The sequence below is a fragment of the Adiantum capillus-veneris genome, chromosome 8 (assembly GCF_014529385.1).
Source record: "Adiantum capillus-veneris isolate H3 chromosome 8, ASM1452938v2, whole genome shotgun sequence".
NCBI lineage: Eukaryota > Viridiplantae > Streptophyta > Polypodiopsida > Polypodiales > Pteridaceae > Adiantum > Adiantum capillus-veneris.
Window position 1 is genome coordinate 131,655,269 of NC_140938.1, and position 8,089 is coordinate 131,663,357.

An 8,089-nucleotide genomic window follows, 5' to 3' on the forward strand; every position below is an offset into this window, starting at 1 on the left:
TGGGATCCCGAATCCAGAAAGGTTGTCCGCAGCAATGATGTTCACTTTAATGAATCCAAATATCATACTAAACCAGAGAGGGTTGAGGAGATTAGAAGAGTTGTCTTCCAAGAAGATGGACCTGCACGTGCAAGACAAAATGTCAGGGCTCAAGAGGAGCAAGGACAGGATAGATTGGAACCACAGGTTGTGGCTGAGCCTGAGCCACCTATTGTGCGTAGATCTGGACGTGTCACGCGACCTCCTGATAGGTTTGTTCCATCTATGAACTATGTCATGTTGACTGATTGCAATGAGCCTTCATGTTACAAGGAAGCAGTGCAAATGAAGGACTCCGGAAATTGGCAATTGGCCATGCAGTCAGAGATGACAGCTCTGCATAAAAACAAGACATGGAAGCTAGTTAAATTACCACAGGGCAAAAAGGCTCTACCTTGTAAATGGGTTTACAGGTATAAGATCACTGCTCATGATAGTCAGCCAAAGTACAAAGCAAGGCTTGTTGCCAAGGGCTTTAAGCAAGAACAAGGCATTGACTTTGATGAAGTCTTCTCTCCAGTGGTCAAGATGACTACATTGAGATGCTTTCTTGCATTGGTTGCCATATTAGATTTGGTGTTGCACCAAATGGATGTCAAGACAGCGTTCTTGCATGGTGATTTAGATGTGGAAATTTACATGCAGCATCCAGAAGGGTTTGTTGAGAAAGGCAAGGAAGATTGGGTATGCCAGTTGTTAAAGAGTCTTTATGGCTTAAAACAATCACCGAGGGCATGGTACCATAAATTCCACAAGTTTATGCTTTCTCAAGGCTACAAACGTAGTGAGTTCGATCATTGTCTATATACAAAGAAGGCTAAGGATGGCAGTTGGCTGATCCTTATTTTGTATGTGGATGACATGTTGCTTGCTGGCAAGCACTTGGAAGAAATTTCAGCTTTGAAGTCAAAGATGGCAAAATCGTTTGACATGAAAGACATGGGTGAGGCAAGTCATATACTTGGTATGTGCATTGAGAGAGACAGATCAAAGAAGTTGATTTGGTTATCTCAAACAAAGTATATTGACAAGGTTTTGCAACGTTTCAATATGGAGAAGGGAAAGGCACTAAGTGTTCCATTGCCACCATATGTGAAACTTAGCAAACAAGATTGTCCTGTGTCTGAGGAAGAACAGGCTGAAATGGATAAGATTCCATATGCGTCTGCAGTGGGTAGTTTGATGTATGCAATGATTGCTACTCGCCCAGACATTGCATTTGCAATGGGAGTAGTAAGTCGATACATGTCAAACCCAGGCAAGAAACATTGGGAGGCAGTGAAAGGAATATTGAGATACCTGAAAGCTACAAAGAGTATGCGTATATGCTATGGGAGTCAGGAGCTAAGTGTAAAGGGTTTTACAGACTCAGATTATGCAGGTGACTTAGACAACCGAAGGTCTACGTCAGGGTATGTCTTTACATTGGCTGGAGGAGCAGTATCATGGCGTTCTAGATTACAAGATTGTGTTACTCAGTCTACTACAGAGGCTGAATATGTTGCAGCATCAGAGGCATGCAAAGAATCAATTTGGCTTAATCGACTAGTAACAGATTTGGGAATCAAAGAAGAGATGCCTGTGTTATATTGTGATAGTCAAAGTGCTATACAATTGGCTCGCAATCCAGTTTATCACTCAAAGACAAAGCATGTGGATGTGAAGTATCATTTCATCAGGGAAATGCTCGAGGATAAGCAACTTCAGCTTGTCAAAGTTCACACCACAGAAAATCCTGTTGATCTACTTACAAAAGGACTTCCCTCAGAGAGCTTTGCGCATTTTCGCAAGCAGATAGGTGTAGGGTAGTACATCACTTCTCTACATCTCTTGTATATTAGCTTGTATAGTAGCTTCTCTCACACTTAAAGTACCACCTTGGACTTTAAGTGGGAGGTTGTTGGGGTATAAAGCCCAATGTGGTCGCCCAGGCAAGTGGGCGGGCCGCCAGGTATGTACACATGTTCTTTTGTAAAAACCTAATAAGAACTCACTATGCTCTACACATTACAGTAGAGCAAGTTCACCATATCGTCGTGCTCTTCTTCTCGCACTCTCTCTCGCGTCGCACTTCCGCTCGTACTCCTTCACTCTTGTTAAGGAGGGCACACTTGATTTAAAGATGATGGAGATGGACACAGAGATGGAGATGGAGGGAGGTGTGATCAGGGGAAAGAGCTATGTATGGGCAAGGAGGTGGTGCAAGTGAGAAAGGGGTGATGTGCTTAGGGGGTGCGAGCGACGAGGGCTTTGATGAGGAGTTGTCTGTGCTGCCGCGCCAAACCATGGTTATTGTGACAAGCAATAATCGAACAAAATCTGTTCTAGTCGGCCTGCAAGGAGTTGTTAAGAAGGTTGTTGGCCTTGGAGGCTTGCATTGGCTGGTACAATGCCATGACATCATATCTCATTGCATTATCTTGGGGATGTCTGCTTTGCTATGTTGCATTGTCTTGAGAGAAAAACAAACATCCCCCATACCACCTCTGTCAATCTTTGAAGGCCTCTCTCTCGCATCTAAATTCCACATTTTAGTTTTCATGTTCAGGGTTAGATTTATTTCTGCCTTTGAAGCAAGCATTCTCTCAGCTACATTGAGAGGGATCTATTAATCTTTAAGCGGTCGCAAGATAGAATACCTTGACCATACTTTTCAGCCAATTATCTGCTAGAAATTATAAATGTGTAATTTGGTTATATTCTAAAGCTTAGTTGCATGAGCTTTGGACTCAAAGAGACCATAGGTATCCAAGTTAATTGCACATCTAATTACATTCTTCCAGCCTGACAATTATATGCACATGAACCTTAGGCAATGAAATAATTTAATCTTTACCATTCCACCTAAAAGCTAATCTAATCATTGCACCATTCAATATCCTGCCCTTGGTTAAAAACCCTATGCGATAGAGGGTGAGGGTGACCTCTGCAGGAAGCATCAATCCTAATCTGAGAAAATTTTTATTTTCTAAGGGGTGTTTTGATTCACAAAAAAATTTATTTTCTGAGGGGTGTTTTGACTCACAAAAATTTACTAACCATCTTTGGAGGCCATTGTGACTCCTCACCTTGTTAGGAAATGAAAACCTTCTGACAATGTAAAGTCAAAATACAACTTTTTTTTTTAAAAAAAAGTGAAGATTTAGTTATTTAATAAAAAATTATTCTTGAAAAAATATTAGGGTTTATTTTTTCAAGAGACTTCTTTCGAAACTAATATTGATGTTTTTTATTTAAAGATCTATCAAAGTTTGTATTTTTTTTGAAGAAATTAAGAAAAAGAAAAATGTTCGCCTATTCATGCGTCGACTTGGGAGAGGGATGTCTCGCGTTGAGGACATGCATGCAAATGAAGGGATTGTTATCCACGAGAGAGAGAGAGAGAGAGAGACCATTACATAGTGTGTGTGTGTGTGTGTGTGTGTGTGTGTGTGAGAGAGAGAGAGAGAGAGAGAGAGCTCATGGGGACTTCATCTCACGAGGGGATATTTTTAAAAGGTAGCTAGCATTTTTCATCCATGGACAACAATGAGATAAATGCTTTAGAGTAGGTAAAATCCCAACAAAAACCAACCCTAACATTGGCACCTTGAATAGGAAGAGACATTTCCCATAGTGGACGAGCCTTTTACCAATTGTGGGGTAATTCATTCTTTTAATTTTCAAGAGTGAAACTGTGGACCGCATTTAAATGTCTATAAATGTGGGGGTTGTTATCCACGTTGTTGAGAGAGAGAGAGAGAGAGAGAGAGAGAGAGAGAGAGAGAGAGAGAAATTTTATAGTCAAGCTCATAGGGACTCCATCTCAGGGCTAGGGGATATTTTTCAAAGGTAGCTAACAGTTTTTATTCGTTGAAAATGAGATAAATACCTCAGAGTAGGTAAAATCCCAACAAAGACCAAACCTGACATTGGAGCCTCGAATAGGGAGAGACACTTCCCAGTTAATGGACCTTTTACCAATTGTGGGGTATTTCGTTCTTTTAATTTTTAAGAGTGAACATGTGGGCCACGCTTAAATGTCTATTTATTCTATGAATTTTGGTAGGCAAGGGTGCCTATCAAAAATCAATGAGAGAGAGAGAGAGAGAGAGAGAGAGAGAGAGAGAGAGAGAGAGCAATCATAGCCATCTATGCTTTTCTATAAAGAGATTGAGAAAAATGAGATTGCTCACCCGTCCACGTGTCAACTTGGGTCCGCTCAACTTGGGTCCGTCTCTTTAGCTACAGTGCCAATTTATCAACTACTTTGTCACATTGACAAGTCATGTGTGTATGCACACATGAAATTGCTATCCACCCCAACGCATGTGTGTGTGTGTGTGTGTGTGTGTGTGTGTGTGAGAGAGAGAGAGAGAGAGAGAGAGAGAGAGAGAGAGAGAGAGGTTTGGAGGGGGGGGGGGGGGGGGGGGACACAAGCGAACTAAAGAAATTTTGAATGTCATCGTTACTAAATTAGAACAATAGCAAAAGGCCATCAGATCTATGTGACAAATGTTTGATTCAATTTTATTTATATATATATATATATATATATATATATATATGTGTGTGTGTGTGTGTGTGTGTGTGTGTGTGTGTGTGTGTCACACACATACATACATACATGTATGTGTGTGTATGTAAGAGAGAGAGAGAGAATTTGACACCATAAGAGCAATGATAATTTCTCTCAAATAAATATCGGCAAGGTCTTGAACTCATGTGCACATTGTGTATGTGTGTGTGTGTGTGTGTGTGTGTGTGTGTGTGTGTGTGTGTGCACACGCGCGCACGTGTGTGTGTGTGTGTGTGTGTGTGAGAGAGAGAAAGAGAGAGAGAGAGAGACAGAGATCTCAACTTATGCATGTCATCTATGTATCATTCCAATTGTATCATATGCTTCAAACCTTTAATATAAGTTGGTATTCTTTCTATGATGTTAAAATATTCTATAACCTTTTCTATTGACATTAAAACTTTCCTAAACTCTTGCAATGTCCACACGCAACCGTCCCCTTCTATCATCGCATAGTGTCCAACGACAGAGGCTGCTCGCAATTGAGCATTTTAACAAAGAGCGACGGGCCTGTGTGTGTTTCCCTTGACTCGGTAATGTGCCTCCCCCTCCCCCTTCTCTCTCTCTCTCTCTCTCTCTCAGCCCAAGCCCTCGAGACCCTTCTCGCACGTGCTCTTTGTAGCCAAAATGCCCTTCATTTTGTTGATGTATTCACAATGCACATTTCCTCCCCATTAAGATAGAGACCAAAATTACTAATAAATATTTAAATTCTAGAGCATTTTTTACTATTTTTAGTTGCTTTACTTCATGTTAACCCGATTTGAGGTCGGCTAACCTAAACTCTCAATTACTAGGCTTAGGCAAACCTTCTCCAAACACTGTTGGCAAGGAGTACTCCTATTGCATAGTTTGTGTGTGTGTGTGTGTGTGTGTGTGTGTGTGTGTGTGTGTGTGTGTGTGTGTGAGAGAGAGAGAGAGAGAGAGAGAGAGAGAGAGAGAGCGCATTAAACATTACCAAAATAAACAATTGAAATGAAAAGACTTAGAGAGAGCATTAAACATTACCAAAATAAACAATTGAAATGAAAAGACTTAGTTTTGTAGAGAGGCTAGTTTAATGGCAAAATTGTAGGCTCTTTTGAGGTTAAAAGGTCTATTAAGCAAGGATGTCCCCTTGCCCCCTTTCTTTTCGCCATCGGCTTGCATCCTCCCGTTACGATGCTCGAAGCCAATGCTGCACGAGGAGAGATTCAAGGTCTGGCATTATCGGCTACTGGCCAAAATGTTCGCAGATGATTTGCTCCTATTTTTGAAGGCGTGCCCTCAAGTTGTCAGGAGAGCTTTGGAGATTGTGCAAACATTTTCGGTGGCATCGAGATCCAAGTGCAATATAGAGAAGTATAGACTTATCTCCTTGTGTCGGAGAACGACTCTTTTGACCCTGCAATTTGGATAGCACAGATTATCTCAAAAGGTAGTGTATTCAGACACATGAAAGCCCCCGTAGGGGTGGACGTAACCCATAGGCAAAGATTTCAATGGGTCCTTCAAAAAATAAGATCAAAATTGAGAATATGGGAGTTTGTTCTCCTCCCCTTCCAAAGCCGCATTAAAGTGATTAATGCTTTTATGATCCCATATATTGCTTTCCTCAACCCCGTGCTCAAGATGGCTAAGTATAACTGGAAAGAATTCTTAAAACCAGTGAAAAGGTTTCTTTCGAAGAACAGCACAAAAACCTCCTGGCCATGGGAGTGGGCTAGATGGGAGGTAGTTGCTCGTCCGGTAGACCAAGGAGTGCTCGGCATTCTTAACCTTGTATCCCATGCTGAGGCCCTTTGTGCCAAATTTATGGTCTCATTGGCTAAACAGGACCAAGCTTGGGCTATCATGACCAAGGAAATGCTTAATGCAGTAAAATTGGGATCGAAAGGGGGAAAGTGGAAGGGGGTTGTGATGCACGACAGACTTCTCACCCCGAAGTGGTCTTATCTTACATCTGGTGGACTCTCAGGGGAACTGATGAGGAAGTGCAAAAGAGCAGCTGAGGTTTTGGAATGGGTGGAAGCAACCAGATACTTTAAGAACTCCATTTTGCATTGGTCCCCTTGGCCCTCTAAAATATTGGGGCCGCCGCAAAGCCCCTATTGAATAGAAATGGTCAGGAATGTGATTAATAAGGGGCTCGTTCGACTAGAGTAAATCTAAGATGGCAACAAGAAGTAATGAAAAACTGCTGACTCTTTAGCCATCCAATTTCAATTGAATGGCTTTGAGATCTTTCTAGACTATAGGGTGATGAAAGAGCTTGATAAGGTGGTGATGCCAATTTGTGAATCCAACTTTGAATGGGACGCTTGGAGATGGCCCGGGAGTAGCCTCTTTTGGAAACCACATTAATTCTAAAGGCATTTACCATGCATTAATGCACGAGGCTAATTGGTGTAGCCCCCTCAACAAATTATGGAAGAGGCACTGGATGAAAAAACGGTGGGAGGGAGTCATGGAGAACATCTGGAAGCCAAGGTGGTCTCAGTATATGAAGATATTTCTATGGAAAGTGATGTGAGGTGCTTTGCCGACGTGTGTAAAGACAGAAGAAAGAGGAATCGGGTTCGATCATTGCTTGGGGTGCAGAATAGCTAGTGAAGACCTAGCCCACCTTTTCATGGGCTGTCAGGCAATCAGTGGCATGGTTGGGAAAATATGCAAGTGGATTTAAAGGACATGGAAAATTAAGTTCTTCAAGACTGATCTGTTCTTTGGTAGTAACAGGTTCAGAAGTCCTGCTCTTCTTGTCTGCACTCAAATAATCAGGTACTACTTCTTTCACCATATTTGGCAAGCAAGGAACCGCCGCGTGTTTGAGGGGGATCTGGCTGTGGCAAGCTTTTGTGAAATCATACAAGAGAGTAGAGTGACGATCCACATGATCGGAGGCAAACAAGCCTCAGAGGACTGGTCTAGTATAATACATGTCACGATGACATCTTGTAATAAGTAAAGCCTAGCAGTAGTTGTGGTTTCTCTGTCGAGCAGAAAACTAGTAATCCTTTGATCTTCGAGGCTCGGTATGAACTCAAGGTTGGTGTATATTTATGATGTTCTTAATACTATCCACTCACAATTGTGAGTTTTGCCAAAAAAAAAGGACTGAGTTTTGACTTCTCAGTCCTTTCAAAAAGTCACAATACTTAGTATTATATACATATATATATTTATATTATTTAAACTGTTTAGCAAGGCCATGGAGTTTCAATCCAACCTTCAATGTTGAAGGGTCATTACTTTTGTTTTTGTAAAGGGTGGCTATAATTTGCAGCTTGGAAAAATAACGAGCAACGAGCTGTGTCACACGTCGATAAGTTCATCCACCTCAAACGTGTGTGTGTGTGTGTGTGTGTGTGTGTGTGTGTGTGTGTGTGTGTGTGTGAGAGAGAGAGAGAGAGAGAGAGAGAGAGAGAGAGAGAGATGCGGCATATCGCACATCTGAGAGAAAGATATCAGGTTTCATTTTCTACGACACCGTCGTGTGTGTTGCAAGTCTTA